This window comes from Bos indicus, chromosome 7, assembly GCF_029378745.1.
Source record: "Bos indicus isolate NIAB-ARS_2022 breed Sahiwal x Tharparkar chromosome 7, NIAB-ARS_B.indTharparkar_mat_pri_1.0, whole genome shotgun sequence".
NCBI lineage: Eukaryota > Metazoa > Chordata > Mammalia > Artiodactyla > Bovidae > Bos > Bos indicus.
This window is the reverse complement of record NC_091766.1, coordinates 32,124,599-32,134,330: the sequence shown is the minus strand read 5'-3', so window position 1 is coordinate 32,134,330 and position 9,732 is coordinate 32,124,599. Positions and strand designations below refer to the sequence as shown.

At 34.4% G+C, this 9,732-nt stretch overlaps 1 long non-coding RNA gene across 1 annotated transcript in view; it reads right to left on the bottom strand.

Moving 5' to 3' along the window:
• Positions 1 to 3,964: 3,964 nt before the first annotated feature.
• The window catches only part of LOC139184122 (uncharacterized), a 98,112-nt gene continuing 92,344 nt past the window's right edge, over positions 3,965 to 9,732 (bottom strand). The window contains exon 3 of the long non-coding RNA XR_011567598.1: positions 3,965 to 4,319. This is a non-coding gene — a long non-coding RNA (uncharacterized lncRNA). The remainder of the gene's footprint in view (positions 4,320 to 9,732) is intronic.

Genomic DNA, 9,732 nt, shown 5'->3' with positions numbered 1-9,732 from the left:
ACTCCATTTATAATAATAGATTTGCCTTTTTTGGTTATATCACATTTGATTTATGTGTTTAAATACATATATATTAATACTTTTATTAAATGTTTATCTACTTTTAGAATTGGGAAACCATTTTGATGACTTGAGCAATTTATCACCATGGAATCTCCCTTCTTATCCCTAGATATATTTTTAGTCCAAAATCTGCTTTGCTAATATTAATATAGTCATACAAGCTTTCTTTTAACTTATTTTTATTGGACCTATTGTTCATTTACAGTGTTGTTAGTTTCTGCTGTACGACCAAGTGAATCAGTTACACATATACATACATCCACTCTTTTTCAGATTCTTATTCCCATATAGGTCATTACAGAGTATTGAGTAGAGCTCCCTGTGCTATACAATATGTTCTTATTAGCTATCTATTTTATATATAATAGTGTGTATATGTCGATTCCAGTCTCCCAGTTTATCCCGCCTTCCTCTTTCCCCCTTGGTAACTGTAAGTTTGTTTTCTACATCTGAGACTATTTCTATTTTGTAAATAAGTTCATTTGTACCCCCTTTTTTTTTTTAAAGATAACACATATATGTGATACCGTATGAAATTCTCTTTCTCTGACTTCACACAGTATGGCAATCTCTAGGTCCATCCATGTCACTGCAGATGGTATTATTTCATCTTTTTTATGGCTGAGTAACATTCTGTTGTATATATGTACCACATCTTTATCCATTCACCTGTTGATGGGCATTTAGGTTGTTTCCATGTCCTGGCCATCATAAATAGTGCCACAGTGAACACAGGGGTGCATGTATCTTTTCAAAGTATGGTTTTCTCCACTTATATGCCCAGGAGTGGGATTGCTGGTTCATATAGTTCTATTTTTATTTTTTAAAGGCACCTCCATATTGTTTTCAATTGTGGCTTCACCAGCTTTCCCACCAACAGCGTAGGAGATTTCCTTTTCTTCACAGCCTCTCCAGAATTTATTGGTTGTAGTTTTTTTCACAATGGCCATTCTGACCATTGTGAGGGCATACCGTCTTTCTTATGTTTAGTATTTGCATGGTGTATCTTTTTCCAGCAGTTTATGTGTAACATATCCGTGGCTTTATAGCAAAACTAGATCTTTCAGAAGTACGTGCCTGGATATTGCTCTTTTATCATATCTGATTATCTCTGGTTTTTAATTGCATATTCAAACCCTTTATATTTAGTCATGAATATTGACATATTTTGAATTTGTTGTTTTCCATTTGGTTTTCTATGTATCCCATTTGTTCCTCTTACATTTTTAATATTATTCCTTTTCTCCATTACATGAATTGAGAATGTTTTATAAGCTATTTTTGTCCACTATTTATTAGATTATCAGCGATGTAACTTTCTTACTATTTATATTCTTATACTATTTATATATTTAACTTGATCTTCAATAATTGTATACTTCTTAGATTTTTAAAGAAGCCATGGTATAAATCCACCTCCCTGCCCATCTTTTGTGGTACCATTTTCATACATTTCACATGTATAGGTCCAAAGTCCATCTTCTTGATCTGAAAAAATTTCTGCAATCTTTGTTACACATTTTTTGATGATAAATGGTATCAGCTTTTTATTTTAGGCTTAAAATATCTTTATTTCACGTTTATTTTGGAGATACATTTTTTGTTGGGTATAGAATTCTATGTTGGCACTTCCTTTGCTCCATAGTTCAAAGATACTGCTCTATTGTCTTCTGGCTTCCATTATTTCTGATAAGAATTCTCTTTTTATTTGTGTTCCCCTCTTAAATAGTGACTTTGAGCTTAATTGAGATTCTAAGACCAGTATGATTATAATGTATCAGCTGTTAAAATGTCTTTACTGTTTGGTAATTTTTCTAATACCACAGGTCATCAGAAATTTTTTGTTGCCCTTGGTGTTTTTTTTTTAATCTGTTTTCATCTGGATAGGCTCTACTACTATGTCTTAAAGTTCACTTATCTCTCTTTCTACCATGTCTTTTGTAGTATTAATTTTCATTTCAGGTACTATTTTTTTCATTACTCATTGTTTAATTTTGGTTTATTTAATATCTTCCATTTACCTACTCTTAATTTATATTTCTTCCCCTAGACTTTGAGATAGTAACCATATTTAAAACTTTCTTAATCTCCTCACCTGGGCCTTCCCTGGTATCTCAGTTGGTAAAGAATCCACCTGCAATGCAGAAGACCCTGGTTCAATTCCTGGTTCGGGAAGATCTGTTGGAGAAAGGATAGGCTACCCAGTCCAGTATTTTCGGGCTTCCCTTATGGCTCAGCTGGTAAAGAATCCGCCTGCAATGTGCAAGACCTGGGTTCTGTCCCTGGGTTGGGAGGATCCTCTGGAGTAGGGAATGACTACCCACTCCAGTATTCTAGCCTAGAGAATTCCACAGACTGTGTATAGTCCATGGGGTCACAAAGAGTCAGACTGAGACTTTCACTTCACTTCACTGCCAGTTGTATTATTTATGCTATCCTTGAGTCTGTTTTATTGACTGATTTTTCACTTGATAATGGGTCACATTTCCTGCTCATTTTCATGAATGCTAATTTTGAACTGAATCCTGTCACTGTAAATTATACACTATTTGATGTTACATCTTGCTCTTTCCCTAAGTGAGTTCTGGGTTAAAGGTTTTTTTTGTTTGTTTGTTTGTTTTCTGTTATACAGGTAACTGGAATCAGTTTCAATCATTTTCAGGCTTGTTTTTAAATTCTGTTGAGAGATAACAGAGGGGCATTTAATACAGAGTTAACTTTGATCCTCTACTATGTAAACACCTTTTTAGATAATTTTATTCAAAACTCATGTATTACAAGGTCTTTATATTCTGGCTTATGGAAGGACCAACATTTCATATCCTTTTGTGAGCTCTAAAAATTTCCCTGCCTACTCTGCTGTGAGTTCTTTCCTGAGAGTAACATTTCTTCTCATAGCCTAGTTTGGCATATGTCCAAGGCCTGGAGGAACTCCTTCATCTCTAGAGATTTTTCTTGGTGGGCAGCTCTCTCCTTCCTGGTACTCTTTCTTGTAAATTCTAGGCACCTTCACATGCTGGTAGTCATCTGTCTTCGTCAGAACAGGCGGATTTGGATTGGAGTTAATCTCATGCCCTGAAAACTGCCATCAAGTGGTATATTTCTAGTTTTTCTTTCTTCTCTATTTCTTCAAGAAAATGGTTCTGTGTTGCCAATATTTAAAAACTCATTTCATATATTTTGTTTGTTTTTCTATGTGCTTAAGATAGAGAGTTAAATCTGGTCTCTGTTGGGGCCACTGTCACAAAGGGTAGATGGCAATCATTTATTTCATTTTGTGTTAATTTTTGTTCTGAATTTCTATCATTTTGACCTCTTCTGAAAATACAACTCAGTAAGTTTTGCTTTTTAATTCCACCATCTCCAACCAGACCATGCTGCAACAGGCTAGGGAGGCTCCACTGGCCTTGAGTCTATACAGTTTCCAGGAGAGCTGTCCTTTACCCAGGATATTTCCATCAGGTCCAAGGTGTTTTAGATTTGAATGTTTCTTAAGATCCAGAAATTTATGTTGCAGCTAGAAGCCCTTGTGCCTGGCTTATAGATTAGCCTTTTTATCTACTCTGCAAGATGTGAATTAAAGTTGAGATTAAACATATCTATCATGTAGATATTTCATTCAAGAACTATTTTTAAAGGTTCTTCTAGGTGTCAGGAATTGTTCTTGTATTAATCCATTTAGTTCTCATGATAACTATTCAGTTAAGAAACTGTTACTATCAACATTTCATAGATGAGAAATACAGCTACAGCAAGGCATAGTGGCTTGCTTCCCAATTTCACAACTAGTAAATGAAGAGGAATTTTACCCAAGTAGTCTACTTCCAGTGTTGGGATTCTTAACAACTATACACTACAGCCTTAGATATACTTAAAGCAGCAGTCAGGTAAGCGTGTATTGTCTAAAAAGCATTTATTAATAAACAGTGGAATTAAAATAAGTGAATTGAGCAACCAACAAAACTTGTAACAGCTACAACAAATCCAAAGAAAGCTTCCGTTCAGTTCAGTCATTCAGTTGTGTCTGACTCTGCGACCCCAAGCACTGCAGTACGCCAGGCTGCCCTATCCATCACCAACTCCAGGAGCTTACTCAAACTTATGTCCACAGAGTCAGTGATGCCGTCCAACCACCTTATCCTCTGTTGTCCCCTCTCCTCCTGCCTTCAATCTTTCCAAGCATCAGGGTTTATTTCAATGAGTCAGTTCTTCGCATCAGGTGGCCCGGCCAAAGGGTTGGAGTTTCAGCATCAGTTCTTCCAATGAATATTCAAGACAAAAGAAACTATAACAAAAGCTTAATAAAGCATAATAGCTTAAAGCTTAATAAAAGAAAGCATAACAAAACTTAATAAAGGTAAAAATAGAAAATTTTAAATTAGAAATGAAAATGGAAGCACTAGTAAATTAATACAAGAACTGATCTTTGTGGGAAAATGATTAAAAAGCATAAATCACAAAATAAGAAATCCTTATAAAGAAATAACCATACACAAAACACAAGCTGATTTAAAAGCATCTGAAAAGAAAATCTTGATCACTATACAAATAAATTTTAGAATATCAACAGACAACTTTATGGGCAAATATTATCAAAGCAACTTCAGAAGACAGAAAGCAAACTCACCAATCATAATAAGTAAAATAGAGAAAATTATTGAAGAACTACTCTGCAAAAGTCACCGTAAGTTTTCTTGGAGCAATTCTATTACACTTCTAAGAAATAAAAGTTTTAGTTGTATTTATACAATTTGAAGGGAGAAAAATCTTAAAATTCTTTTTAAGGTGCTATCATAATATTGGTATCAAAACTCAAAAGTAGAACAAAACAGACAACTATAGATAATTCAGAAACATTCTAAAATATGATATGCTGTTAACAGGTATAGGTTTTCTATGAATTCTAGAATTATACAAATAATTTTCTGTATTGGTAGGAAAAGCATACAGTTATCTCCATAGATATTAAAAAGGTATTTTGTAAATTTAACATCTACTCTTGGTTAAAAACTAAAAAATAAAAGTAAAGTGTTGGATAATTTCTTTGGGGAGGAATATGTGTCTTTATCAATATAAATATATTTTGAGAAATGTTTACTTCTCTGGATTGTCTTGGGTGCTTGCATACTGCTTATTGGGCATATAGACAAATCTGCCTGCAGGAAAATTCTCTTTCATTTTTGGTTTTCTATCAAATCATGTTCCTTCTCCTCTCTTCTCCTAGAACGCTGACTAGTATTGTTCAGAGTTAGTTTAAATTTTGACAGAACATGAGAATAGGCAATGATCAAGAAACTACCATTCTTTGCCAATGAGAGATATTTTTGAATCAAGAAATTATAAGCAGGAGGATAAAGAAATATAGGATAAAGCAATATACACTATAACAGCATGAATTAACTGGTTTCACTTCAGTTACTTAGAACATGAAACCCCATATCCATGTTTGATTTTGAAGCCTATGTGTTCCACCTCAGTATTTCCCTGGTGGCTTAGCCAGTAAAAATCTGCCGGCAATGCAGGAAATGGAAGACATGTGGGTTCATTCCCTGGGTAGGGAAGATCCCTGGAGAAGAAAATGGCAACCCACTCCAGTATTCTTGTCTGGAGAATTTCACGGACAGAGGAGTGTGGTGGGCTACAGTCCATGGGGTCACAGAGTCGGACACAACTGAGTGACTAAGCATGCCCAGTATTTCCAAGGTTGCCATACTCCTTAGTTCTAGTATGGGTTTGCTTCTAGTCTTTCACTTCTTTGCAATTTATGTATTCACCTTCTAAATACAACTCTTAAACGCTGTGCAAAAATGCAGCAGAAGGAGTATTTCCTAACTGAAACTTAAAACTAAGAACAACCAATACTGATCATTTCCCATTACTGATTGCTTGATGCTTCCATGTTATGAACTACCACTTTTGAAATATATTTTAAAACAATTTAATATATTAATAAAGTATGGTGTCTCTATGTTAAACATTTAGTGTTACATTTTTACATTTTCCCTCAGCATATAGTGGGACTCACTTAGTATAATTTCTTTGTTTGAATTTTTATGTTAGGATTTGTCATCAAACTGTGCTTATATTTTTAATGGTTATATTGATAGTTTCAGGATTAATTAACTGTAAACATACATAAATCATAAATTATGAAGAGCATAGTGCTTAAATACCCTTTCATAACTGTAGCTCATTTCATCATCTTGGTACTTTTTCTTCAGAGAACTTCTTCTCTTCATGCCCAGTACCACCCACATGGGACATTAGGGTTCTCTATCTCTGATTGGCTGATAAAACCCTGAATATTATGGGCTTAAGTATATGTTGACTTGGCATTTGTTCATATTTGTTTAGTTTTCTATGATTAGCAGCCGTAAAGCTGTCTCCCACCTAATTTTACTTACATCAGTATGGTTCATTCTTAACCTCTTCACAGCTTCCCTTTTACAGACAGAATGTGCTTCATAAAGATTCTCTTGGACTAATGATACTAGACTTCATTGTCTAAGTAAGGGTCCTCTGGATAAGCTTTTCTATACGCTCAACCTACTCTGTGCATCTCTAGTCATATATTATCTGCTATAGCTATTATCCCTTTATTTGATCCAAATTTCCTTTCACTTAACAGTTTTCCTTATGACTTGCATGTGATCATTTCCTAATGAATTGGAGATAACTTTTTTGTCTTCATTCCTATTATTATTGGATTGATTTTTGAAAAGACAATGCCATATATAAGGCTTTTTTTCTCCAGTATATCCCATCAACTTATTATGGTATATAGTGTCTTTCAATTTGATTTATTGTTGCCTCAGATGACTTTAATACCTTGAATTTGAGCTCCCATCCCCAACACAATAACTTATGGATGGAAGCGCTACTGCTAGATGACTTGGGTTCATTAATCTATGACTGTGACACATTATTTTATGTATTCCATTTTTCATGTATGACAGACACATTATGGATCATTCTCATTTTGGTATTTAATGTGTTGTTTTCACTGAACAACAAATGATGTATAATTATACATGTTATTAATTACCTACAGTTGTTTATTTCTTTGGAGCAAGTGAGAAAAAGTATAAAACAAATTCATTATTCAGAATATATGAAACTCATTGTTAATTTCTAATCCATCCATCTCTTTTCTTTCTTAAAAGATAGTATTTTATGTGAGCAGCCTAAAAAAATCTCTGTTAAGATCTTGTAGCTTTCTATAGATTTCAGATCTCATCTGTTGTTTCATCACATTCATATGGGCTTTTTAAATATCACTTAAAAGGCAAAAACAGTATATTCTTTGCTTCTGTTTATGAACAGAATTTAATATGATCTCTAGGCTGCAAATATTTTATATGTTATTTTTGTACATCTAAATGTGAGCATTTTTTTGTACTACTTCAGAACACTCCTTTATACCCCATCAACCATGAGTTCTGTGCTTAGTCACTCAGTTGTGTCCAACTGAGCAACCCCATGGACTGTAGCCCACCAGGTTCCTCTGTCCATGGGGATTCTCCAGGCAAGAATACTGGAGTGGTTGCCATGCCCTCCTCCAGGGGATCCTTCAGGGATCTTTCCAACCCAGGGACAAATCGAGTTCTCCCCCATTGCAGGCAGATTCTTTACCATCTGAGCCACCAGAGAAACCCATCAACCATGAGTTCTGGTGTAGAAATAGCAGTGAGCTTTCTGAAGCAGTTCCTGGTATGCATTATAATAGCAAGGACTTTTAAAATTTTATTTATTATTGTGGCAAAAATAACATGAGACCTACCATTTTATTTATAAAGGTTGATATATATAGTAGAGTATTTTAGCCATAAGCACAATGCTGTAGATCGCTATAAATTATTCATCTTGCAAAATTGAAACTTTATGCATGTTCAACTCCTCATTTATTTCTCTCTCCAGCTTCTGGCAATGACTTTCTGCTTCTATAAATATTACTACAATATAGATCTCATATAAGGGAATAATCAAGTATGTGTCGTTCTGTGACTGCCTTATTCCATTTAGCATAATGTTATCAAATTCATCTGTTACTGCATGTAGCAAGATTTCCTTCTTTTTATGGTTGAATAATATTTCATTGTAAGTGTATAACACATTTTTCTTTCTTACTGTTTTATTTAGCATTTTCTTTCTTTTCTCTTGCCCTTCTCCCCTCCACCTGTCTTTCATCCCTCCTTCCCTCCTTTCTCCCTTTCTTCTTTCCTTCCTTACTTTTGAGCACATTTCAGATCTACCCTCCAAACACATTTAAAGTACATATTATTGATATAACTATAGTCACAAGGCTGTACACTAGATATCCAGACCTTAATCATCTAGTATAATTGGAAGTTTCGATAGTTTAATCAACATCATTTCATTTTTCCTTCCTCCCAGCTCCTGGTAACTACCAATATACTCCCTTCTCTTATGAGTTTGACTATTTTAGATTTCACACATACATTAGGTCATGCAGTATGTATCTTTCTGTGTTTGGCTTGTTTCATCCAGTTTCATCTATTTGACCACAAATGGCAGAATTTTATTTTTTCCTATGGATGAATAATATCCCATTGTATGTATATGTGTAAATATATTTATGTTTTCTTTATTCACTCATCCATTGGTATTTCTACATTTTGGCTAATGCTGCAGTTAATATGGAAATTCAGATTTCTCCCAGATACTGGTCTTATTTCTATTAGATGTGTATCCAGAAGTGGGGCTGCTGAATCATAAGGTAGTTCTAGTTGTTATTTTTCAAAGAACTTCCATATAATTGTCTGTAATGGCTGTACCAGTTTACATTCCCATCAACAGTATAAAGGGTTCCCTTTACTCCGCAGTCGTCCCAGCACTCATTTCTGGTCTTTTTGAGAATAGCCATTCTTACAGGTGGTTTTAATTTGCATTTCCTTGATGATTTGTGATGTTAAGCACCTTTCCATATACCTGTTGGCCATTTGTATGTCTTCTTTAAAGAAATGTCTATTCAAGTCTTTTGCCCATTTTGAAAATACGATTATTTGGCTTTTGCTATTAAGTTGTAGGAGTTCTTACCCTGATCAGAAAGGTGACTTGCAGATATTTTCTCCCATTCTATAGGTTGCCTTTTCCCTCTGCTGACACTTGGCTTTCTCTTGCAGAAGCCCATAAGACTGAAGTAATCCCACGTGTCTATTTTAACTTTTGTTGCTTATGCTTTTGGTGTCACACCCCAAAAACCCATTGCCCAGATCAGTGTCATGAGTTTTCCCTATGTTTTCTACTAAGAGTTTGAAATTTTGAGGTTTTACATTTAAGTCTTTAATCCATGTTATCTTTTGTGCATGGTATTAAAAAAGGTCTAATTTCATTCTTTTCATGTGTATATCCTGCTTCCCAAACTATGATCTAAAAGGCTATATCAAGGTGGTAAGAATAATATGAGCAAAGACTCTCGGATATGAAAAATATTTGCTACTAAATTATACATTTAACTATCTTGCTATCCTTAATACACAGAGTTAGCATTTTTGTATTCCCAGTCTCTTGAATATAGTATACTCATTCAACTTGCTAATCTTTGTCCTCAATACCTTTGTTTCTCTTTTAAATGCATTTTGAGTCCTTTTTAAGCTATAAGCCATTCCTGAAGTTCCCAATGAGGTACATCTTTCTTTGAATAGTTCT